Source organism: Microcebus murinus, chromosome 28 (genome assembly GCF_040939455.1).
Source record: "Microcebus murinus isolate Inina chromosome 28, M.murinus_Inina_mat1.0, whole genome shotgun sequence".
Lineage (NCBI taxonomy): Eukaryota > Metazoa > Chordata > Mammalia > Primates > Cheirogaleidae > Microcebus > Microcebus murinus.
Window position 1 is genome coordinate 16,515,527 of NC_134131.1, and position 24,734 is coordinate 16,540,260.

At 63.9% G+C, this 24,734-nt stretch overlaps 7 non-coding genes across 7 annotated transcripts; all 7 read right to left on the minus strand.

The window, feature by feature from the left end:
- Positions 1-76: 76 nt before the first annotated feature.
- Positions 77-195, minus strand: LOC142865177 (5S ribosomal RNA). The gene has a single exon (XR_012915480.1). It is a non-coding gene; the product is annotated as a 5S ribosomal RNA (ribosomal RNA).
- A 3,497-nt stretch (positions 196-3,692) lies between these two features.
- Positions 3,693-3,811, minus strand: LOC142865178 (5S ribosomal RNA). Its single transcript, XR_012915481.1, has one exon. It is a non-coding gene; the product is annotated as a 5S ribosomal RNA (ribosomal RNA).
- Positions 3,812-7,346: 3,535 nt separating this feature from the next.
- LOC142865179 (5S ribosomal RNA) lies at positions 7,347-7,465 on the minus strand. Its single transcript, XR_012915482.1, has one exon. It is a non-coding gene; the product is annotated as a 5S ribosomal RNA (ribosomal RNA).
- A 3,545-nt stretch (positions 7,466-11,010) lies between these two features.
- Positions 11,011-11,129, minus strand: LOC142865180 (5S ribosomal RNA). Its single transcript, XR_012915483.1, has one exon. It is a non-coding gene; the product is annotated as a 5S ribosomal RNA (ribosomal RNA).
- Positions 11,130-14,668: 3,539 nt separating this feature from the next.
- On the minus strand, positions 14,669-14,787 carry LOC142865181 (5S ribosomal RNA). The gene has a single exon (XR_012915484.1). It is a non-coding gene; the product is annotated as a 5S ribosomal RNA (ribosomal RNA).
- Positions 14,788-18,312: 3,525 nt separating this feature from the next.
- On the minus strand, positions 18,313-18,431 carry LOC142865182 (5S ribosomal RNA). Its single transcript, XR_012915485.1, has one exon. It is a non-coding gene; the product is annotated as a 5S ribosomal RNA (ribosomal RNA).
- Positions 18,432-21,953: 3,522 nt separating this feature from the next.
- Positions 21,954-22,072, minus strand: LOC142865183 (5S ribosomal RNA). The gene has a single exon (XR_012915486.1). It is a non-coding gene; the product is annotated as a 5S ribosomal RNA (ribosomal RNA).
- Positions 22,073-24,734: the final 2,662 nt, after the last annotated feature.

Here is a 24,734-nt window from a genome sequence, read left to right on the forward strand (position 1 = left end):
CGCCCCGGGCCGCCGCCTCGCTCCCAGAGAGGGGACAGAACAAGAGGCAAAACAAAAAAAAAAAAAAAAAAAAAGAAGCCTACGGCACCCGGTATTCCCAGGCGGTCTCCCATCCAAGTACTAACCAGGCCCGACCCTGCTTAGCTTCCGAGACCAGACGAGATCGGGCGCGTTCAGGGTGGTGTGGCCCTAGACGGCGGAGGGCGCCCCTGCCCCGCTCAAGAAGCCGAGCCTCTCTGCGCTTCCCCGCCGCCTCCTCCCGCCCCAGGCCCCGCGCCGGCGCTGACCCGCACCGGGCGGGCCTGTTGAGTTCACCGGCCGGGTCCGGCGGGCTCCGAGGGACTGGGGTGACAGGCGGGGCGGGGCGGGGCGGGCAGGGAGCGGCGGGCCGGGGTGGGGGGCTGTCTCTCTATACACACACACACACACACACACTCACTCACTCACACTCACACAAGATGCGCCTCCACGGCTGGACTCGCCAAGGTGGAGACCTTCCAGCCCCCTTCCTCTCCTCGCCTGGCCCACCCCCAGCTCGTGGCCGCCCCCGCCGCCGCCGCCGCCGCCGCCGCCGATTGCGCACGCGCGGGTCGCCCGCCCTTTGACCCCAGGCAGGGGCCGCCCTCCCCGACAACCCCTTTCAGCTGCGCCCCCCACCCTGTGGGTGGGCTGCCGCCTATTCCCCCGGGCCCGGGCTGGGGCACAGCGCATGGGGGAGGGGAGCGAGTGTATGGGGCGTCTCTCTCTCTCTCTAGGGATGTGTCCCATGGGTGGGGTGGCGTGGTTAGTGGGGCGCTGAAGAAATCAGTCCCCTCCATCTCCTACCTCTGGAAAATGCCCAAGCCCTTGGAGAACTGCCGGCAACGCGACCGTGGGGGCCGGGACCCTCCTCTGTGTCCTCCTGTGGCCCAGTCCAAGGGGCCTGGGCCTGGCCGGGGCTGCATTGGACCCCGACCACCCTGGCGTGTGGACTCGCTAAAAATCGGCGATTAGATATTGGATTCCAGCTTCATTGAGGTCATTTCACTAATGAGTGCACCGGAAAGAGTTTCCTAATCCATCTGTGAGGGTGGCAACTGAAAGAGAATTTTAAAGCTGACAGAATAGGCGAGGAAAGGCATAGGAGATTTCCACACCCAGTAAGGAAGCCTTTCCCGAAATGGAAGAAAGAAACGAGCAAACAGAGACACCGGTAGCCCGCCAGGATCAGAGTCTGCCCCCGAGAGAAAGTACCCTGACCAGGTTCACCCGTGGGTGGGTGGCGAGCTAGCGGCATTCAGAAGAGCGAGGCCCGCAGTCTGTGCAGAAGACACCTGCACTCGGGTGTGTGTGGCGGCACGATTCACAAGCAGCTCCAGATGTTAAGCCAAGGAGAAGCCAGGGAGTTCCCAACGCCCCAGGTGTCCTCAGCCCACGACTGGCTGCTGGGGGAATGCGAAGCCCGGCTCCTTGTCTCAGAGCGGGACAACCAGGAGGTGTGACGTACACCCCGGGGTTCCCAGGAGGATCAGGCTGAAGCTGGGACTTGGCCTGAAAGTGTCCCCTCGCACGGCCACCCCCTTCCCCTTCCTGCTCCTCTACTCCTGGTGCCCCTCCATCCAGGGGCCAGACCTTAAAGAGTCACCCGCAAGAGAATCCTGGTCCCAAAGGAGCCTTCTGGGGGACCCGTGCTGAGAGAGGTTGTGGGCATGGCCCGCTGGGGCTCTGCCCGACCCAGGGCTGAGAGATGCAACCTCCCAGCTCTGGGTCCCTGCAGGGGAAGCGTTGGCAAGCACAGGGCCAGTCCTCCAAAGGCCCAGGTGCAGGGAGCCCAGGCCAAGCAGCCTGTGGAAGAAGCCACCCCGGGAACACGACTGCAGGCCACGGCCCTTCCCACCTCCTCCTCCTCCTCCTGCTCCTCCACCCCCCCCCGACCTCCCACCCCCCCCCCGACATGGCGCAGGGCTCAGAGACACCTCAGACACTTGCTACCCAAAGTGCAAAGGGCATCAGTTGCTCCTCCAAACCCCCCCCCCCCCCGCCCAGCAGACCGCGTTGTCCAGCCAGCCCCCGGGCCTCCCTGGGGTGCCCAGCACAAAAGTGCAGACAACCACCGGACCCTCAATCTCAGTTTTCGGATGTTTTTGCCACTCTAAGGACCCGCAGGCCAGCTGGGCCTTCTGGCAGGACAGAGAGCCCCGGAATCCGACGTGGAGAGCTGGGTGTACGTCCCCACGAGGAGGCGGTCCCCACCTCCGTGGCTCTCCCCTTGCGGGGGGGAAAAGCAGCCACGGGGCCTCAGAGAAGACACCAGGCTGGGCGCCCGCCCCACAGTGGGGGCACGTCCCCCGCAGGCCACTTAGCGACGGCCGCCGGCCGGCGGACGGTTGGGTGGCGCGAGACGCTGCGGCCGCCCTGCTACCGGGTTCCTGGGAGGGCGTCCTGGAACCAGCGTCCACACCAAGCCCTTGGAAGGCCCAGGCGACGGAGGAGCCCCGTCAGGCAGGGGCCGAGGACGGTGACGGCCCGGGCGGGGAGGAGCGTGTCAGGCAGGGGCAGAGGACGGTGACAGGTGACAGGCCGGGCGGGAAGGAGTCAGTCAGGCAGGGGCCGGGGAGGAGACGGGGCTGGGTAAGGGTTAGGGTTAGAGTCAGGGCACAAGTCACAATCGCAAAGACCTGGAAGCGACCCGAGTGCCCATCGACCCACGAGTGCGTAAATGAAATGTGGCGCGTGGACACCACGGAGTGCTATTCAGCTAGGAGGAGCAGCGGTGAGAGGGCACCTCTCGTGGTTCTCCTGGCCAGAGCTGGAACCCGTTCCAGTAAGCCAGGTAGCCCAAGAATGGACACACGAGCACCACGTGCTCGCGCTCACCAGCAAATGGGTACGAACCGACGGACACCCAAGTGGACACAGAGGAATCACCTTCATCGGGTGGGTGTCGGGCGGGTGGGGGGAAGGGATGGGCATACACCTCCATTAGGAATGGGGTGGGTGCGCACCGACTGGGGGATGGGCGCACTTGAGGCTCTGACCCGAGGGGGGAGGCTGGGAGAGGGCAACGTACCCGACCTTAACATTGGTACCCCCACAATACGCTGGAACAACATCAGAGGTTAATGAATAAGAACACAGGGGGGAGGGGGGCACGGGCAACACATGTCACCTTAATACTTGGACTCCCATCATCTGCTTGAAAAGAGAGAGAAAAGAAAATGCAATCATAGAGATAAGAGACACTTTTTAAACATAATGAATCCGAAGAGAAAAGTAAAAGGAGGCCTGTGGGGCAGGTCTGGGTGTGACTCCGGATCCCCCAACATCAGGTGCCACCACCAAAGATTCCTACGTGTAGCCCATAGAACCCCAAAAGCAACGGGACGAGTTCTGGTCACATACTCCCTCAAAATGACATCCTGGCCTTCTTCTGGAACTCCCTCCCCTCTCAGACTCTCAAGGTTTCCTCCAGCGTGTCGGTTCCCACAGAGCAGACCTTTGGTCTGAGACCTGACAGTCCAGAAGCCACGCATGCTGCCGCGTGACGGCGGTGTCGCGGCTTGGGACAAGAGGAGGCCCCACGGTGCGGGCTGGGGCGCCAGGCACCGCGGCGGGCGCTGAGGGTGGGGGTGACCCCCGCCCCGGGCCGCCGCCTCGCTCCCAGAGAGGGGACAGAACAAGAGGCAAAACAAAAAAAAAAAAAAAAAAAAAGAAGCCTACGGCACCCGGTATTCCCAGGCGGTCTCCCATCCAAGTACTAACCAGGCCCGACCCTGCTTAGCTTCCGAGACCAGACGAGATCGGGCGCGTTCAGGGTGGTGTGGCCCTAGACGGCGGAGGGCGCCCCTGCCCCGCTCAAGAAGCCGAGCCTCTCTGCGCTTCCCCGCCGCCTCCTCCCGCCCCAGGCCCCGCGCCGGCGCTGACCCGCACCGGGCGGGCCTGTTGAGTTCACCGGCCGGGTCCGGCGGGCTCCGAGGGACGGGGGTGACAGGCGGGGCGGGGCGGGGCGGGCAGGGAGCGGCGGGCCGGGGTGGGGGGCTGTCTCTCTATACACACACACACACACACACACACACACACACACTCACACTCACTCACTCACACTCACACAAGATGCGCCTCCACGGCTGGACTCGCCAAGGTGGAGACCTTCCAGCCCCCTTCCTCTCCTCGCCTGGCCCACCCCCAGCTCGTGGCCGCCGCCGCCGCCGCCGCCGCCGCCGCCGCCGCCGCCGCCGATTGCGCACGCGCGGGTCGCCCGCCCTTTGACCCCAGGCAGGGGCCGCCCTCCCCGACAACCCCTTTCAGCTGTGCCCCCCACCCTGTGGGTGGGCTGCCGCCTATTCCCCCGGGCCCGGGCTGGGGCACAGCGCATGGGGGAGGGGAGCGAGTGTATGGGGCGTCTCTCTCTCTCTCTAGGGATGTGTCCCATGGGTGGGGTGGCGTGGTTAGTGGGGCGCTGAAGAAATCAGTCCCCTCCATCTCCTACCTCTGGAAAACGCCCAAGCCCTTGGAGAACTGCCGGCAACGCGACCGTGGGGGCCGGGACCCTCCTCTGTGTCCTCCTGTGGCCCAGTCCAAGGGGCCTGGGCCTGGCCGGGGCTGCATTGGACCCCGACCACCCTGGCGTGTGGACTCGCTAAAAATCGGCGATTAGATATTGGATTCCAGCTTCATTGAGGTCATTTCACTAATGAGTGCACCGGAAAGAGTTTCCTAATCCATCTGTGAGGGTGGCAACTGAAAGAGAATTTTAAAGCTGACAGAATAGGCGAGGAAAGGCATAGGAGATTTCCACACCCAGTAAGGAAGCCTTTCCCGAAATGGAAGAAAGAAACGAGCAAACAGAGACACCGGTAGCCCGCCAGGATCAGAGTCTGCCCCCGAGAGAAAGTACCCTGACCAGGTTCACCCGTGGGTGGGTGGCGAGCTAGCGGCATTCAGAAGAGCGAGGCCCGCAGTCTGTGCAGAAGACACCTGCACTCGGGTGTGTGTGGCGGCACGATTCACAAGCAGCTCCAGATGTTAAGCCAAGGAGAAGCCAGGGAGTTCCCAACGCCCCAGGTGTCCTCAGCCCACGACTGGCTGCTGGGGGAATGCGAAGCCCGGCTCCTTGTCTCAGAGCGGGACAACCAGGAGGTGTGACGTACACCCCGGGGTTCCCAGGAGGATCAGGCTGAAGCTGGGACTTGGCCTGAAAGTGTCCCCTCGCACGGCCACCCCCTTCCCCTTCCTGCTCCTCTACTCCTGGTGCCCCTCCATCCAGGGGCCAGACCTTAAAGAGTCACCCGCAAGAGAATCCTGGTCCCAAAGGAGCCTTCTGGGGGACCCGTGCTGAGAGAGGTTGTGGGCATGGCCCGCTGGGGCTCTGCCCGACCCAGGGCTGAGAGATGCAACCTCCCAGCTCTGGGTCCCTGCAGGGGAAGCGTTGGCAAGCACAGGGCCAGTCCTCCAAAGGCCCAGGTGCAGGGAGCCCAGGCCAAGCAGCCTGTGGAAGAAGCCACCCCGGGAACACGACTGCAGGCCACGGCCCTTCCCACCTCCTCCTCCTCCTCCTCCTCCTCCTGCTCCTCCACCCCCCCCCCGACCTCCCACCCCCCCCCCCCGACATGGCGCAGGGCTCAGAGACACCTCAGACACTTGCTACCCAAAGTGCAAAGGGCATCAGTTGCTCCTCCAACCCCCCCCCCGCCCAGCAGACCGCGTTGTCCAGCCAGCCCCCGGGCCTCCCTGGGGGGCCCAGCACAAAAGTGCAGACAACCACCGGACCCTCAATCTCAGTTTTCGGATGTTTTTGCCACTCTAAGGACCCGCAGGCCAGCTGGGCCTTCTGGCAGGACAGAGAGCCCCGGAATCCGACGTGGAGAGCTGGGTGTACGTCCCCACGAGGAGGCGGTCCCCACCTCCGCGGCTCTCCCCTTGCGGGGGGGGGGGGGGAAAGCAGCCACGGGGCCTCAGAGAAGACACCAGGCTGGGCGCCCGCCCCACAGTGGGGGCACGTCCCCCGCAGGCCACTTAGCGACGGCCGCCGGCCGGCGGACGGTTGGGTGGCGCGAGACGCTGCGGCCGCCCTGCTACCGGGTTCCTGGGAGGGCGTCCTGGAACCAGCGTCCACACCAAGCCCTTGGAAGGCCTAGGCGACGGAGGAGCCCCGTCAGGCAGGGGCCGAGGACGGTGACGGCCCGGGCGGGGAGGAGCGTGTCAGGCAGGGGCAGAGGACGGTGACAGGTGACAGGCCGGGCGGGAAGGAGTCAGTCAGGCAGGGGCCGAGGAGGAGACGGGCTGGGTAAGGGTTAGGGTTAGAGTCAGGGCACAAGTCACAATCGCAAAGACCTGGAAGCGACCCGAGTGCCCATCGACCCACGAGTGCGTAAATGAAATGTGGCGCGTGGACACCACGGAGTGCTATTCAACTAGGAGGAGCAGCGGTGAGAGGGCACCTCTCGTGGTTCTCCTGGCCAGAGCTGGAACCCGTTCCAGTAAGCCAGGTAGCCCAAGAATGGACACACGAGCACCACGTGCTGGCGCTCACCAGCAAATGGGTACGAACCGATGGACACCTAAGTGGACACAGAGGAATCACCTTCATCGGGTGGGTGTCGGGCGGGTGGGGGGAGGGGATGGGCATACACCTCCATTAGGAATGGGGTGGGTGCGCACCGACTGGGGGATGGGCGCACTTGAGGCTCTGACCCGAGGGGGAGGCTGGGAGAGGGCAACGTACCCGACCTTAACATTGGTACCCCCACAATACGCTGGAACAACATCAGAGGTTAATGAATAAGAACACAGGGGGGAGGGGGGCACGGGCAACACATGTCACCTTAATACTTGGACTCCCATCATCTGCTTGAAAAGAGAGAGAAAAGAAAATGCAATCATAGAGATAAGAGACACTTTTTAAACATAATGAATCCGAAGAGAAAAGTAAAAGGAGGCCTGTGGGGCAGGTCTGGGTGTGACTCCGGATCCCCCAACATCAGGTGCCACCACCAAAGATTCCTACGTGTAGCCCATAGAACCCCAAAAGCAACGGGACGAGTTCTGGTCACATACTCCCTCAAAATGACATCCTGGCCTTCTTCTGGAACTCCCTCCCCTCTCAGACTCTCAAGGTTTCCTCCAGCGTGTCGGTTCCCACAGAGCAGACCTTTGGTCTGAGACCTGACAGTCCAGAAGCCACGCATGCTGCCGCGTGACGGCGGTGTCGCGGCTTGGGACAAGAGGAGGCCCCACGGTGCGGGCTGGGGCGCCAGGCACCGCGGCGGGCGCTGAGGGTGGGGGTGACCCCCGCCCCGGGCCGCCGCCTCGCTCCCAGAGAGGGGACAGAACAAGAGGCAAAACAAAAAAAAAAAAAAAAAAAAAGAAGCCTACGGCACCCGGTATTCCCAGGCGGTCTCCCATCCAAGTACTAACCAGGCCCGACCCTGCTTAGCTTCCGAGACCAGACGAGATCGGGCGCGTTCAGGGTGGTGTGGCCCTAGACGGCGGAGGGCGCCCCTGCCCCGCTCAAGAAGCCGAGCCTCTCTGCGCTTCCCCGCCGCCTCCTCCCCCCGCCCCAGGCCCCGCGCCGGCGCTGACCCGCACCGGGCCGGGCCTGTTGAGTTCACCGGCCGGGTCCGGCGGGCTCCGAGGGACGGGGGTGACAGGCGGGGCGGGGCGGGGCGGGGCGGGGCGGGCAGGGAGCGGCGGGCCGGGGTGGGGGGCTGTCTCTCTATACACACACACACACACACACACACACACACTCACACTCACTCACTCACACTCACACAAGATGCGCCTCCACGGCTGGACTCGCCAAGGTGGAGACCTTCCAGCCCCCTTCCTCTCCTCGCCTGGCCCACCCCCAGCTCGTGGCCGCCCCCGCCGCCGCCGCCGCCGCCGCCGCCGCCGCCGCCGCCGCCGCCGCCGCCGATTGCGCACGCGCGGGTCGCCCGCCCTTTGACCCCAGGCAGGGGCCGCCCTCCCCGACAACCCCTTTCAGCTGCGCCCCCCACCCTGTGGGTGGGCTGCCGCCTATTCCCCCGGGCCCGGGCTGGGGCACAGCGCATGGGGGAGGGGAGCGAGTGTATGGGGCGTCTCTCTCTCTCTCTAGGGATGTGTCCCATGGGTGGGGTGGCGTGGTTAGTGGGGCGCTGAAGAAATCAGTCCCCTCCATCTCCTACCTCTGGAAAACGCCCAAGCCCTTGGAGAACTGCCGGCAACGCGACCGTGGGGGCCGGGACCCTCCTCTGTGTCCTCCTGTGGCCCAGTCCAAGGGGCCTGGGCCTGGCCGGGGCTGCATTGGACCCCGACCACCCTGGCGTGTGGACTCGCTAAAAATCGGCGATTAGATATTGGATTCCAGCTTCATTGAGGTCATTTCACTAATGAGTGCACCGGAAAGAGTTTCCTAATCCATCTGTGAGGGTGGCAACTGAAAGAGAATTTTAAAGCTGACAGAATAGGCGAGGAAAGGCATAGGAGATTTCCACACCCAGTAAGGAAGCCTTTCCCGAAATGGAAGAAAGAAACGAGCAAACAGAGACACCGGTAGCCCGCCAGGATCAGAGTCTGCCCCCGAGAGAAAGTACCCTGACCAGGTTCCCCCGTGGGTGGGTGGCGAGCTAGCGGCATTCAGAAGAGCGAGGCCCGCAGTCTGTGCAGAAGACACCTGCACTCGGGTGTGTGTGGCGGCACGATTCACAAGCAGCTCCAGATGTTAAGCCAAGGAGAAGCCAGGGAGTTCCCAACGCCCCAGGTGTCCTCAGCCCACGACTGGCTGCTGGGGGAATGCGAAGCCCGGCTCCTTGTCTCAGAGCGGGACAACCAGGAGGTGTGACGTACACCCCGGGGTTCCCAGGAGGATCAGGCTGAAGCTGGGACTTGGCCTGAAAGTGTCCCCTCGCACGGCCACCCCCTTCCCCTTCCTGCTCCTCTACTCCTGGTGCCCCTCCATCCAGGGGCCAGACCTTAAAGAGTCACCCGCAAGAGAATCCTGGTCCCAAAGGAGCCTTCTGGGGGACCCGTGCTGAGAGAGGTTGTGGGCATGGCCCGCTGGGGCTCTGCCCGACCCAGGGCTGAGAGATGCAACCTCCCAGCTCTGGGTCCCTGCAGGGGAAGCGTTGGCAAGCACAGGGCCAGTCCTCCAAAGGCCCAGGTGCAGGGAGCCCAGGCCAAGCAGCCTGTGGAAGAAGCCACCCCGGGAACACGACTGCAGGCCACGGCCCTTCCCACCTCCTCCTCCTCCTCCTGCTCCTCCACCCCCCCCCGACCTCCCACCCCCCCCCGACATGGCGCAGGGCTCAGAGACACCTCAGACACTTGCTACCCAAAGTGCAAAGGGCATCAGTTGCTCCTCCAAACCCCCCCCCCCGCCCAGCAGACCGCGTTGTCCAGCCAGCCCCCGGGCCTCCCTGGGGTGCCCAGCACAAAAGTGCAGACAACCACCGGACCCTCAATCTCAGTTTTCGGATGTTTTTGCCACTCTAAGGACCCGCAGGCCAGCTGGGCCTTCTGGCAGGACAGAGAGCCCCGGAATCCGACGTGGAGAGCTGGGTGTACGTCCCCACGAGGAGGCGGTCCCCACCTCCGCGGCTCTCCCCTTGCGGGGGGGAAAAGCAGCCACGGGGCCTCAGAGAAGACACCAGGCTGGGCGCCCGCCCCACAGTGGGGGCACGTCCCCCGCAGGCCACTTAGCGCCGGCCGCCGGCCGGCGGACGGTTGGGTGGCGCGAGACGCTGCGGCCGCCCTGCTACCGGGTTCCTGGGAGGGCGTCCTGGAACCAGCGTCCACACCAAGCCCTTGGAAGGCCCAGGCGACGGAGGAGCCCCGTCAGGCAGGGGCCGAGGACGGTGACGGCCCGGGCGGGGAGGAGCGTGTCAGGCAGGGGCAGAGGACGGTGACAGGTGACAGGCCGGGCGGGAAGGAGTCAGTCAGGCAGGGGCCGAGGAGGAGACGGGGCTGGGTAAGGGTTAGGGTTAGAGTCAGGGCACAAGTCACAATCGCAAAGACCTGGAAGCGACCCGAGTGCCCATCGACCCACGAGTGCGTAAATGAAATGTGGCGCGTGGACACCACGGAGTGCTATTCAGCTAGGAGGAGCAGCGGTGAGAGGGCACCTCTCGTGGTTCTCCTGGCCAGAGCTGGAACCCGTTCCAGTAAGCCAGGTAGCCCAAGAATGGACACACGAGCACCACGTGCTCGCGCTCACCAGCAAATGGGTACGAACCGACGGACACCCAAGTGGACACAGAGGAATCACCTTCATCGGGTGGGTGTCGGGCGGGTGGGGGGAGGGGATGGGCATACACCTCCATTAGGAATGGGGTGGGTGCGCACCGACTGGGGGATGGGCGCACTTGAGGCTCTGACCCGAGGGGGGAGGCCTGGAGAGGGCAACGTACCCGACCTTAACATTGGTACCCCCACAATACGCTGGAACAACATCAGAGGTTAATGAATAAGAACACAGGGGGGAGGGGGGCACGGGCAACACATGTCACCTTAATACTTGGACTCCCATCATCTGCTTGAAAAGAGAGAGAAAAGAAAATGCAATCATAGAGATAAGAGACACTTTTTAAACATAATGAATCCGAAGAGAAAAGTAAAAGGAGGCCTGTGGGGCAGGTCTGGGTGTGACTCCGGATCCCCCAACATCAGGTGCCACCACCAAAGATTCCTACGTGTAGCCCATAGAACCCCAAAAGCAACGGGACGAGTTCTGGTCACATACTCCCTCAAAATGACATCCTGGCCTTCTTCTGGAACTCCCTCCCCTCTCAGACTCTCAAGGTTTCCTCCAGCGTGTCGGTTCCCACAGAGCAGACCTTTGGTCTGAGACCTGACAGTCCAGAAGCCACGCATGCTGCCGCGTGACGGCGGTGTCGCGGCTTGGGACAAGAGGAGGCCCCACGGTGCGGGCTGGGGCGCCAGGCACCGCGGCGGGCGCTGAGGGTGGGGGTGACCCCCGCCCCGGGCCGCCGCCTCGCTCCCAGAGAGGGGACAGAACAAGAGGCAAAACAAAAAAAAAAAAAAAAAAAAAGAAGCCTACGGCACCCGGTATTCCCAGGCGGTCTCCCATCCAAGTACTAACCAGGCCCGACCCTGCTTAGCTTCCGAGACCAGACGAGATCGGGCGCGTTCAGGGTGGTGTGGCCCTAGACGGCGGAGGGCGCCCCTGCCCCGCTCAAGAAGCCGAGCCTCTCTGCGCTTCCCCGCCGCCTCCTCCCCCCGCCCCAGGCCCCGCGCCGGCGCTGACCCGCACCGGGCCGGGCCTGTTGAGTTCACCGGCCGGGTCCGGCGGGCTCCGAGGGACGGGGGTGACAGGCGGGGCGGGGCGGGGCGGGGCGGGGCGGGCAGGGAGCGGCGGGCCGGGGTGGAGGGCTGTCTCTCTATACACACACACACACACACACACACACACACTCACACTCACTCACTCACACTCACACAAGATGCGCCTCCACGGCTGGACTCGCCAAGGTGGAGACCTTCCAGCCCCCTTCCTCTCCTCGCCTGGCCCACCCCCAGCTCGTGGCCGCCGCCGCCGCCGCCGCCGCTGCTGATTGCGCACGCGCGGGTCGCCCGACCTTTGACCCCAGGCAGGGTCCGCCATCCCTGACAACCCCTTTCAGCTGAGCCCCCCACCCTGTGTGTGGGCTGCCGCCTATTCCCCCGGGCCCTGGCTGGGGCACAGCGCATGGGGGAGGGGAGCGAGTGTATGGGGCGTCTCTCTCTCTCTCTAGGGATGTGTCCCATGGGTGGGGTGGCGTGGTTTGTGGGGCGCTGAAGAAATCAGTCCCCTCCATCTCCTACCTCTGGAAAACGCCCAAGCCCTTGGAGAACTGCCGGCAACGCGACCGTGGGGGCCGGGACCCTCCTCTGTGTCCTCCTGTGGCCCAGTCCAAGGGGCCTGGGCCTGGCCGGGGCTGCATTGGACCCCGACCACCCTGGCGTGTGGACTCGCTAAAAATCGGCGATTAGATATTGGATTCCAGCTTCATTGAGGTCATTTCACTAATGAGTGCACCGGAAAGAGTTTCCTAATCCATCTGTGAGGGTGGCAACTGAAAGAGAATTTTAAAGCTGACAGAATAGGCGAGGAAAGGCATAGGAGATTTCCACACCCAGTAAGGAAGCCTTTCCCGAAATGGAAGAAAGAAACGAGCAAACAGAAACACCGGTAGCCCGCCAGGATCAGAGTCTGCCCCCGAGAGAAAGTACCCTGACCAGGTTCACCCGTGGGTGGGTGGCGAGCTAGCGGCATTCAGAAGAGCGAGGCCCGCAGTCTGTGCAGAAGACACCTGCACTCGGGTGTGTGTGGCGGCACGATTCACAAGCAGCTCCAGATGTTAAGCCAAGGAGAAGCCAGGGAGTTCCCAACGCCCCAGGTGTCCTCAGCCCACGACTGGCTGCTGGGGGAATGCGAAGCCCGGCTCCTTGTCTCAGAGCCCTTGTCTCAGAGCGGGACAACCAGGAGGTGTGACGTACACCCCGGGGTTCCCAGGAGGATCAGGCTGAAGCTGGGACTTGGCCTGAAAGTGTCCCCTCGCATGGCCACCCCCTTCCCCTTCCTGCTCCTCTACTCCTGGTGCCCCTCCATCCAGGGGCCAGACCTTAAAGAGTCACCCGCAAGAGAATCCTGGTCCCAAAGGAGCCTTCTGGGGGACCCGTGCTGAGAGAGGTTGTGGGCATGGCCCGCTGAAGCTCTGCCCGACCCAGGGCTGAGAGATGCAACCTCCCAGCTCTGGGTCCCTGCAGGGGAAGCGTTGGGAGGCACAGGGCCAGTCCTCCAAAGGCCCAGGTGCAGGGAGCCCAGGCCAAGCAGCCTGTGGAAGAAGCCACCCCGGGAACACGACTGCAGGCCACGGCCCTTCCCACCTCCTCCTCCTCCTCCTCCTGCTCCTCCACCCCCCCCCCGACCTCCCACCCCCCCACCCCACCCCCCGACATGGCGCAGGGCTCAGAGACACCTCAGACACTTGCTACCCAAAGTGCAAAGGGCATCAGTTGCTCCTCCAAACCCCCCCCCCCTGCCCAGCAGACCGCGTTGTCCAGCCAGCCCCCGGGCCTCCCTGGGGTGCCCAGCACAAAAGTGCAGACAACCACCGGACCCTCAATCTCAGTTTTCGGATGTTTTTGCCACTCTAAGGACCCGCAGGCCAGCTGGGCCTTCTGGCAGGACAGAGAGCCCCGGAATCCGACGTGGAGAGCTGGGTGTACGTCCCCACGAGGAGGCGGTCCCCACCTCCGCGGCTCTCCCCTTGCGGGGGGGAAAAGCAGCCACGGGGCCTCAGAGAAGACACCAGGCTGGGCGCCCGCCCCACAGTGGGGGCACGTCCCCCGCAGGCCACTTAGCGACGGCCGCCGGCCGGCGGACGGTTGGGTGGCGCGAGACGCTGCGGCCGCCCTGCTACCGGGTTCCTGGGAGGGCGTCCTGGAACCAGCGTCCACACCAAGCCCTTGGAAGGCCCAGGCGACGGAGGAGCCCCGTCAGGCAGGGGCCGAGGACGGTGACGGCCCGGGCGGGGAGGAGCGTGTCAGGCAGGGGCAGAGGACGGTGACAGGTGACAGGCCGGGCGGGAAGGAGTCAGTCAGGCAGGGGCCGAGGAGGAGACGGGCTGGGTAAGGGTTAGGGTTAGAGTCAGGGCACAAGTCACAATCGCAAAGACCTGGAAGCGACCCGAGTGCCCATCGACCCACGAGTGCGTAAATGAAATGTGGCGCGTGGACACCACGGAGTGCTATTCAGCTAGGAGGAGCAGCGGTGAGAGGGCACCTCTCGTGGTTCTCCTGGCCAGAGCTGGAACCCGTTCCAGTAAGCCAGGTAGCCCAAGAATGGACACACGAGCACCACGTGCTCGCGCTCACCAGCAAATGGGTACGAACCGATGGACACCTAAGTGGACACAGAGGAATCACCTTCATCGGGTGGGTGTCGGGCGGGTGGGGGGAGGGGATGGGCATACACCTCCATTAGGAATGGGGTGGGTGCGCCCCGACTGGGGGATGGGCGCACTTGAGGCTCTGACCGGAGGGGGGAGGCTGGGAGAGGGCAACGTACCCGACCTTAACATTGGTACCCCCACAATACGCTGGAACAACATCAGAGGTAAATGAATAAGAACACAGGGGGGAGGGGGGCACGGGCAACACATGTCACCTTAATACTTGGACTCCCATCATCTGCTTGAAAAGAGAGAGAAAAGAAAATGCAATCATAGAGATAAGAGACACTTTTTAAACATAATGAATCCGAAGAGAAAAGTAAAAGGAGGCCTGTGGAGCAGGTCTGGGTGTGACTCCGGATCCCCCAACATCAGGTGCCACCACCAAAGATTCCTACGTGTAGCCCATAGAACCCCAAAAGCAACGGGACGAGTTCTGGTCACATACTCCCTCAAAATGACATCCTGGCCTTCTTCTGGAACTCCCTCCCCTCTCAGACTCTCAAGGTTTCCTCCAGCGTGTCGGTTCCCACAGAGCAGACCTTTGGTCTGAGACCTGACAGTCCAGAAGCCACGCATGCTGCCGCGTGACGGCGGTGTCGCGGCTTGGGACAAGAGGAGGCCCCACGGTGCGGGCTGGGGCGCCAGGCACCGCGGCGGGCGCTGAGGGTGGGGGTGACCCCCACCCCGGGCCGCCGACTCGCTCCCAGAAAGGGGACAGAACAAGAGGCAAAACAAAAAAAAAAAAAAGAAGAAGCCTACGGCACCCGGTATTCCCAGGCGGTCTCCCATCCAAGTACTAACCAGGCCCGACCCTGCTTAGCTTCCGAGACCAGACGAGATCGGGCGCGTTCAGGGTGGTGTGGCCCTAGACGGCGGAGGGCGCCCCTGCCCCGCTCAAGAAGCCGAGCCTCTCTGCGCTTCCCCGCCGCCTCCTCCCCCCGCCCCAGGCCCCGCGCCGGCGCTGACCCCCACCGGGCCGGGCCTGTTGAGTTCACCGGCCGGGTCCGGCGGGCTCCGAGGGACGGGGGTGACAGGCGGGGCGGGGCGGGGCGGGCAGGGAGCGGCGGGCCGGGGTGGGGGGCTGTCTCTCTATACACACACACACACACACACACACTCACACTCACACTCACTCACTCACACTCACACAAGATGCGCCTCCACGGCTGGACTCGCCAAGGTGGAGACCTTCCAGCCCCCTTCCTCTCCTCGCCTGGCCCACCCCCAGCTCGTGGCCGCCGCCGCCGCCGCCGCCGCCGATTGCGCACGCGCGGGTCGCCCGCCCTTTGACCCCAGGCAGGGTCCGCCATCCCTGACAACCCCTTTCAGCTGCGCCCCCCACCCTGTGTGTGGGCTGCCGCCTATTCCCCCGGGCCCTGGCTGGGGCACAGCGCATGGGGGAGGGGAGCGAGTGTATGGGGCGTCTCTCTCTCTCTCTAGGGATGTGTCCCATGGGTGGGGTGGCGTGGTTTGTGGGGCGCTGAAGAAATCAGTCCCCTCCATCTCCTACCTCTGGAAAACGCCCAAGCCCTTGGAGAACTGCCGGCAACGCGACCGTGGGGGCCGGGACCCTCCTCTGTGTCCTCCTGTGGCCCAGTCCAAGGGGCCTGGGCCTGGCCGGGGCTGCATTGGACCCCGACCACCCTGGCGTGTGGACTCGCTAAAACTCGGCGATTAGATATTGGATTCCAGCTTCATTGAGGTCATTTCACTAATGAGTGCACCGGAAAGAGTTTCCTAATCCATCTGTGAGGGTGGCAACTGAAAGAGAATTTTAAAGCTGACAGAATAGGCGAGGAAAGGCATTGGAGATTTCCACACCCAGTAAGGAAGCCTTTCCCGAAATGGAAGAAAGAAACGAGCAAACAGAAACACCGGTAGCCCGCCAGGATCAGAGTCTGCCCCCGAGAGAAAGTACCCTGACCAGGTTCACCCGTGGGTGGGTGGCGAGCTAGCGGCATTCAGAAGAGCGAGGCCCGCAGTCTGTGCAGAAGACACCTGCACTCGGGTGTGTGTGGCGGCACGATTCACAAGCAGCTCCAGATGTTAAGCCAAGGAGAAGCCAGGGAGTTCCCAACGCCCCAGGTGTCCTCAGCCCACGACTGGCTGCTGGGGGAATGCGAAGCCCGGCTCCTTGTCTCAGAGCCCTTGTCTCAGAGCGGGACAACCAGGAGGTGTGACGTACACCCCGGGGTTCCCAGGAGGATCAGGCTGAAGCTGGGACTTGGCCTGAAAGTGTCCCCTCGCATGGCCACCCCCTTCCCCTTCCTGCTCCTCTACTCCTGGTGCCCCTCCATCCAGGGGCCAGACCTTAAAGAGTCACCCGCAAGAGAATCCTGGTCCCAAAGGAGCCTTCTGGGGGACCCGTGCTGAGAGAGGTTGTGGGCATGGCCCGCTGGGGCTCTGCCCGACCCAGGGCTGAGAGATGCAACCTCCCAGCTCTGGGTCCCTGCAGGGGAAGCATTGGCAAGCACAGGGCCAGTCCTCCAAAGGCCCAGGTGCAGGGAGCCCAGGCCAAGCAGCCTGTGGAAGAAGCCACCCCGGGAACACGACTGCAGGCCACGGCCCTTCCCACCTCCTCCTCCTCCTCCTCCTGCTCCTCCACCACCCCCCGACCTCCCACCCCCCCACCCCACCCCCCGACATGGCGCAGGGCTCAGAGACACCTCAGACACTTGCTACCCAAAGTGCAAAGGGCATCAGTTGCTCCTCCAAACCCCCCCCCCTGCCCAGCAGACCGCGTTGTCCAGCCAGCCCCCGGGCCTCCCTGGGGTGCCCAGCACAAAAGTGCAGACAACCACCGGACCCTCAATCTCAGTTTTCGGATGTTTTTGCCACTCTAAGGACCCGCAGGCCAGCTGGGCCTTCTGGCAGGACAGAGAGCCCCGGAATCCGACGTGGAGAGCTGGGTGTACGTCCCCACGAGGAGGCGGTCCCCACCTCCGCGGCTCTCCCCTTGCGGGGGGGGAAAAGCAGCCACGGGGCCTCAGAGAAGACACCAGGCTGGGCGCCCGCCCCACAGTGGGGGCACGTCCCCCGCAGGCCACTTAGCGACGGCCGCCGGCCGGCGGACGGTTGGGTGGCGCGAGACGCTGCGGCCGCCCTGCTACCGGGTTCCTGGGAGGGCGTCCTGGAACCAGCGTCCACACCAAGCCCTTGGAAGGCCCAGGCGACGGAGGAGCCCCGTCAGGCAGGGGCCGAGGACGGTGACGGCCCGGGCGGGGAGGAGCGTGTCAGGCAGGGGCAGAGGACGGTGACAGGTGACAGGCCGGGCGGGAAGGAGTCAGTCAGGCAGGGGCCGAGGAGGAGACGGGCTGGGTAAGGGTTAGGGTTAGAGTCAGGGCACAAGTCACAATCGCAAAGACCTGGAAGCGACCCGAGTGCCCATCGACCCACGAGTGCGTAAATGAAATGTGGCGCGTGGACACCACGGAGTGCTATTCAGCTAGGAGGAGCAGCGGTGAGGGGGCACCTCTCGTGGTTCTCCTGGCCAGAGCTGGAACCCGTTCCAGTAAGCCAGGTAGCCCAAGAATGGACACACGAGCACCACGTGCTCGCGCTCACCAGCAAATGGGTACGAACCGATGGACACCTAAGTGGACACAGAGGAATCACCTTCATCGGGTGGGTGTCGGGCGGGTGGGGGGAGGGGATGGGCATACACCTCCATTAGGAATGGGGTGGGTGCGCCCCGACTGGGGGATGGGCGCACTTGAGGCTCTGACCTGAGGGGGGAGGCTGGGAGAGGGCAACGTACCCGACCTTAACATTGGTACCCCCACAATACGCTGGAACAACATCAGAGGTAAATGAATAAGAACACAGGGGGGAGGGGGGCACGGGCAACACATGTCACCTTAATACTTGGACTCCCATCATCTGCTTGAAAAGAGAGAGAAAAGAAAATGCAATCATAGAGATAAGAGACACTTTTTAAACATAATGAATCCGAAGAGAAAAGTAAAAGGAGGCCTGTGGAGCAGGTCTGGGTGTGACTCCGGATCCCCCAACATCAGGTGCCACCACCAAAGATTCCTACGTGTAGCCCATAGAACCCCAAAAGCAACGGGACGAGTTCTGGTCACATACTCCCTCAAAATGACATCCTGGCCTTCTTCTGGAACTCCCTCCCCTCTCAGACTCTCAAGGTTTCCTCCAGCGTGTCGGTTCCCACAGAGCAGACCTTTGGTCTGAGACCTGACAGTCCAGAAGCCACGCATGCTGCCGCGTGACGGCGGTGTCGCGGCTTGGGACAAGAGGAGGCCCCACGGTGCGGGCTGGGGCGCCAGGCACCGCGGCGGGCGCTGAGGGTGGGGGTGACCCCCACCCCGGGCCGCCGACTCGCTCCCAGAAAGGGGACAGAACAAGAGGCAAAACAAAAAAAAAAAAAAGAAGAAGCCTACGGCACCCGGTATTCCCAGGCGGTCTCCCATCCAAGTACTAACCAGGCCCGACCCTGCTTAGCTTCCGAGACCAGACGAGATCGGGCGCGTTCAGGGTGGTGTGGCCCTAGACGGCGGAGGGCGCCCCTGCCCCGCTCAAGAAGCCGAGCCTCTCTGCGCTTCCCCGCCGCCTCCTCCCCCCGCCCCAGGCCCCGCGCCGGCGCTGACCCGCACCGGGCCGGGCCTGTTGAGTTCACCGGCCGGGTCCGGCGGGCTCCGAGGGACGGGGGTGACAGGCGGGGCGGGGCGGGGCGGGCAGGGAGCGGCGGGCCGGGGTGGGGGGCTGTCTCTCTATACACACACACACACACACACACACTCACACTCACACTCACTCACTCACACTCACACAAGATGCGCCTCCACGGCTGGACTCGCCAAGGTGGAGACCTTCCAGCCCCCTTCCTCTCCTCGCCTGGCCCACCCCCAGCTCGTGGCCGCCGCCGCCGCCGCCGCCGATTGCGCACGCGCGGGTCGCCCGCCCTTTGACCCCAGGCAGGGGCCGCCCTCCCCGACAACCCCTTTCAGCTGCGCCCCCCACCCTGTGGGTGGGCTGCCGCCTATTCCCCTGGGCCCGGGCTGGGGCACAGCGCATGGGGGAGGGGAGCGAGTGTATGGGGCGTCTCTCTCTCTCTCTAGGGATGTGTCCCATGGGTGGGGTGGCGTGGTTTGTGGGGCGCTGAAGAAATCAGTCCCCTCCATCTCCTACCTCTGGAAAACGCCCAAGCCCTTGGAGAACTGCCGGCAACGCGACCGTGGGGGCCGGGACCCTCCTCTGTGTCCTCCTGTGGCCCAGTCCAAGGGGCCTGGGCCTGGCCGGGGCTGCATTGGACCCCGACCACCCTGGCGTGTGGACTCGCTAAAAATCGGCGATTAGATATTGGATTCCAGCTTCATTGAGGTCATTTCACTAATGAGTGCACCGGAAAGAGTTTCCTAATCCATCTGTGAGGGTGGCAACTGAAAGAGAATTTTAAAGCTGACAGAATAGGCGAGGAAAGGCATAGGAGATTTCCACACCCAGTAAGGAAGCCTTTCCCGAAATGGAAGAAAGAAACGAGCAAACAGAAACACCGGTAGCCCGCCAGGATCAGAGTCTGCCCCCGAGAGAAAGTACCCTGACCAGGTTCACCCGTGGGTGGGTGGCGAGCTAGCGGCATTCAGAAGAGCGAGGCCCGCAGTCTGTGCCGAAGACACCTGCACTCGGGTGTGTGTGGCGGCACGATTCACAAGCAGCTCCAGATGTTAAGCCAAGGAGAAGCCAGGGAGTTCCCAACGCCCCAGGTGTCCTCAGCCCACGACTGGCTGCTGGGGGAATGCGAAGCCCGGCTCCTTGTCTCAGAGCCCTTGTCTCAGAGCGGGACAACCAGGAGGTGTGACGTACACCCCGGGGTTCCCAGGAGGATCAGGCTGAAGCTGGGACTTGGCCTGAAAGTGTCCCCTCGCATGGCCACCCCCTTCCCCTTCCTGCTCCTCTACTCCTGGTGCCCCTCCATCCAGGGGCCAGACCTTAAAGAGTCACCCGCAAGAGAATCCTGGTCCCAAAGGAGCCTTCTGGGGGACCCGTGCTGAGAGAGGTTGTGGGCATGGCCCGCTGAAGCTCTGCCCGACCCAGGGCTGAGAGATGCAACCTCCCAGCTCTGGGTCCCTGCAGGGGAAGCGTTGGCAAGCACAGGGCCAGTCCTCCAAAGGCCCAGGTGCAGGGAGCCCAGGCCAAGCAGCCTGTGGAAGAAGCCACCCCGGGAACACGACTGCAGGCCACGGCCCTTCCCACCTCCTCCTCCTCCTCCTCCTGCTCCTCCACCCCCCCCCGACCTCCCACCCCCCCACCCCACCCCCCGACATGGCGCAGGGCTCAGAGACACCTCAGACACTTGCTACCCAAAGTGCAAAGGGCATCAGTTGCTCCTCCAAACCCCCCCCCCCTGCCCAGCAGACCGCGTTGTCCAGCCAGCCCCCGGGCCTCCCTGGGGTGCCCAGCACAAAAGTGCAGACAACCACCGGACCCTCAATCTCAGTTTTCGGATGTTTTTGCCACTCTAAGGACCCGCAGGCCAGCTGGGCCTTCTGGCAGGACAGAGAGCCCCGGAATCCGACGTGGAGAGCTGGGTGTACGTCCCCACGAGGAGGCGGTCCCCACCTCCGCGGCTCTCCCCTTGCGGGGGGGAAAAGCAGCCACGGGGCCTCAGAGAAGACACCAGGCTGGGCGCCCGCCCCACAGTGGGGGCACGTCCCCCGCAGGCCACTTAGCGACGGCCGCCGGCCGGCGGACGGTTGGGTGGCGCGAGACGCTGCGGCCGCCCTGCTACCGGGTTCCTGGGAGGGCGTCCTGGAACCAGCGTCCACACCAAGCCCTTGGAAGGCCCAGGCGACGGAGGAGCCCCGTCAGGCAGGGGCCGAGGACGGTGACGGCCCGGGCGGGGAGGAGCGTGTCAGGCAGGGGCAGAGGACGGTGACAGGTGACAGGCCGGGCGGGAAGGAGTCAGTCAGGCAGGGGCCGAGGAGGAGACGGGCTGGGTAAGGGTTAGGGTTAGAGTCAGGGCACAAGTCACAATCGCAAAGACCTGGAAGCGACCCGAGTGCCCATCGACCCACGAGTGCGTAAATGAAATGTGGCGCGTGGACACCACGGAGTGCTATTCAGCTAGGAGGAGCAGCGGTGAGAGGGCACCTCTCGTGGTTCTCCTGGCCAGAGCTGGAACCCGTTCCAGTAAGCCAGGTAGCCCAAGAATGGACACACGAGCACCACGTGCTCGCGCTCACCAGCAAATGGGTACGAACCGATGGACACCTAAGTGGACACAGAGGAATCACCTTCATCGGGTGGGTGTCGGGCGGGTGGGGGGAGGGGATGGGCATACACCTCCATTAGGAATGGGGTGGGTGCGCCCCGACTGGGGGATGGGCGCACTTGAGGCTCTGACCGGAGGGGGGAGGCTGGGAGAGGGCAACGTACCCGACCTTAACATTGGTACCCCCACAATACGCTGGAACAACATCAGAGGTAAATGAATAAGAACACAGGGGGGAGGGGGGCACGGGCAACACATGTCACCTTAATACTTGGACTCCCATCATCTGCTTGAAAAGAGAGAGAAAAGAAAATGCAATCATAGAGATAAGAGACACTTTTTAAACATAATGAATCCGAAGAGAAAAGTAAAAGGAGGCCTGTGGAGCAGGTCTGGGTGTGACTCCGGATCCCCCAACATCAGGTGCCACCACCAAAGATTCCTACGTGTAGCCCATAGAACCCCAAAAGCAACGGGACGAGTTCTGGTCACATACTCCCTCAAAATGACATCCTGGCCTTCTTCTGGAACTCCCTCCCCTCTCAGACTCTCAAGGTTTCCTCCAGCGTGTCGGTTCCCACAGAGCAGACCTTTGGTCTGAGACCTGACAGTCCAGAAGCCACGCATGCTGCCGCGTGACGGCGGTGTCGCGGCTTGGGACAAGAGGAGGCCCCACGGTGCGGGCTGGGGCGCCAGGCACCGCGGCGGGCGCTGAGGGTGGGGGTGACCCCCACCCCGGGCCGCCGACTCGCTCCCAGAAAGGGGACAGAACAAGAGGCAAAACAAAAAAAAAAAAAAGAAGAAGCCTACGGCACCCGGTATTCCCAGGCGGTCTCCCATCCAAGTACTAACCAGGCCCGACCCTGCTTAGCTTCCGAGACCAGACGAGATCGGGCGCGTTCAGGGTGGTGTGGCCCTAGACGGCGGAGGGCGCCCCTGCCCCGCTCAAGAAGCCGAGCCTCTCTGCGCTTCCCCGCCGCCTCCTCCCCCCGCCCCAGGCCCCGCGCCGGCGCTGACCCGCACCGGGCCGGGCCTGTTGAGTTCACCGGCCGGGTCCGGCGGGCTCCGAGGGACGGGGGTGACAGGCGGGGCGGGGCGGGGCGGGCAGGGAGCGGCGGGCCGGGGTGGGGGGCTGTCTCTCTATACACACACACACACACACACACACTCACACTCACACTCACTCACTCACACTCACACAAGATGCGCCTCCACGGCTGGACTCGCCAAGGTGGAGACCTTCCAGCCCCCTTCCTCTCCTCGCCTGGCCCACCCCCAGCTCGTGGCCGCCGCCGCCGCCGCCGCCGCCGATTGCGCACGCGCGGGTCGCCCGCCCTTTGACCCCAGGCAGGGTCCGCCATCCCTGACAACCCCTTTCAGCTGCGCCCCCCACCCTGTGTGTGGGCTGCCGCCTATTCCCCCGGGCCCTGGCTGGGGCACAGCGCATGGGGGAGGGGAGCGAGTGTATGGGGCGTCTCTCTCTCTCTCTAGGGATGTGTCCCATGGGTGGGGTGGCGTGGTTTGTGGGGCGCTGAAGAAATCAGTCCCCTCCATCTCCTACCTCTGGAAAACGCCCAAGCCCTTGGAGAACTGCCGGCAACGCGACCGTGGGGGCCGGGACTCTCCTCTGTGTCCTCCTGTGGCCCAGTCCAAGGGGCCTGGGCCTGGCCGGGGCTGCATTGGACCCCGACCACCCTGGCGTGTGGACTCGCTAAAACTCGGCGATTAGATATTGGATTCCAGCTTCATTGAGGTCATTTCACTAATGAGTGCACCGGAAAGAGTTTCCTAATCCATCTGTGAGGGTGGCAACTGAAAGAGAATTTTAAAGCTGACAGAATAGGCGAGGAAAGGCATTGGAGATTTCCACACCCAGTAAGGAAGCCTTTCCCGAAATGGAAGAAAGAAACGAGCAAACAGAAACACCGGTAGCCCGCCAGGATCAGAGTCTGCCCCCGAGAGAAAGTACCCTGACCAGGTTCACCCGTGGGTGGGTGGCGAGCTAGCGGCATTCAGAAGAGCGAGGCCCGCAGTCTGTGCAGAAGACACCTGCACTCGGGTGTGTGTGGCGGCACGATTCACAAGCAGCTCCAGATGTTAAGGAGAAGCCAGGGAGTTCCCAACGCCCCAGGTGTCCTCAGCCCACGACTGGCTGCTGGGGGAATGCGCAGCCCGGCTCCTTGTCTCAGAGCCCTTGTCTCAGAGCGGGACAACCAGGAGGTGTGACGTACACCCCGGGGTTCCCAGGAGGATCAGGCTGAAGCTGGGACTTGGCCTGAAAGTGTCCCCTCGCATGGCCACCCCCTTCCCCTTCCTGCTCCTCTACTCCTGGTGCCCCTCCATCCAGGGGCCAGACCTTAAAGAGTCACCCGCAAGAGAATCCTGGTCCCAAAGGAGCCTTCTGGGGGACCCGTGCTGAGAGAGGTTGTGGGCATGGCCCGCTGGGGCTCTGCCCGACCCAGGGCTGAGAGATGCAACCTCCCAGCTCTGGGTCCCTGCAGGGGAAGCGTTGGCAAGCACAGGGCCAGTCCTCCAAAGGCCCAGGTGCAGGGAGCCCAGGCCAAGCAGCCTGTGGAAGAAGCCACCCCGGGAACACGACTGCAGGCCACGGCCCTTCCCACCTCCTCCTCCTCCTCCTCCTGCTCCTCCACCCCCCCCGACCTCCCACCCCCCCACCCCACCCCCCGACATGGCGCAGGGCTCAGAGACACCTCAGACACTTGCTACCCAAAGTGCAAAGGGCATCAGTTGCTCCTCCACACCCCTCCCCCTGCCCAGCAGACCGCGTTGTCCAGCCAGCCCCCGGGCCTCCCTGGGGTGCCCAGCACAAAAGTGCAGACAACCACCGGACCCTCAATCTCAGTTTTCGGATGTTTTTGCCACTCTAAGGACCCGCAGGCCAGCTGGGCCTTCTGGCAGGACAGAGAGCCCCGGAATCCGACGTGGAGAGCTGGGTGTACGTCCCCACGAGGAGGCGGTCCCCACCTCCGCGGCTCTCCCCTTGCGGGGGGGAAAAGCAGCCACGGGGCCTCAGAGAAGACACCAGGCTGGGCGCCCGCCCCACAGTGGGGGCACGTCCCCCGCAGGCCACTTAGCGCCGGCCGCCGGCCGGCGGACGGTTGGGTGGCGCGAGACGCTGCGGCCGCCCTGCTACCGGGTTCCTGGGAGGGCGTCCTGAAACCAGCGTCCACACCAAGCCCTTGGAAGGCCCAGGCGACGGAGGAGCCCCGTCAGGCAGGGGCCGAGGACGGTGACGGCCCGGGCGGGGAGGAGCGTGTCAGGCAGGGGCAGAGGACGGTGACAGGTGACAGGCCGGGCGGGAAGGAGTCAGTCAGGCAGGGGCCGAGGAGGAGATGGGCTGGGTAAGGGTTAGGGTTAGAGTCAGGGCACAAGTCACAATCGCAAAGACCTGGAAGCGACCCGAGTGCCCATCGACCCACGAGTTGGCAAGCACAGGGCCAGTCCTCCAAAGGCCCAGGTGCAGGGAGCCCAGGCCAAGCAGCCTGTGGAAGAAGCCACCCCGGGAACACGACTGCAGGCCACGGCCCTTCCCACCTCCTCCTCCTCCTCCTCCTGCTCCTCCA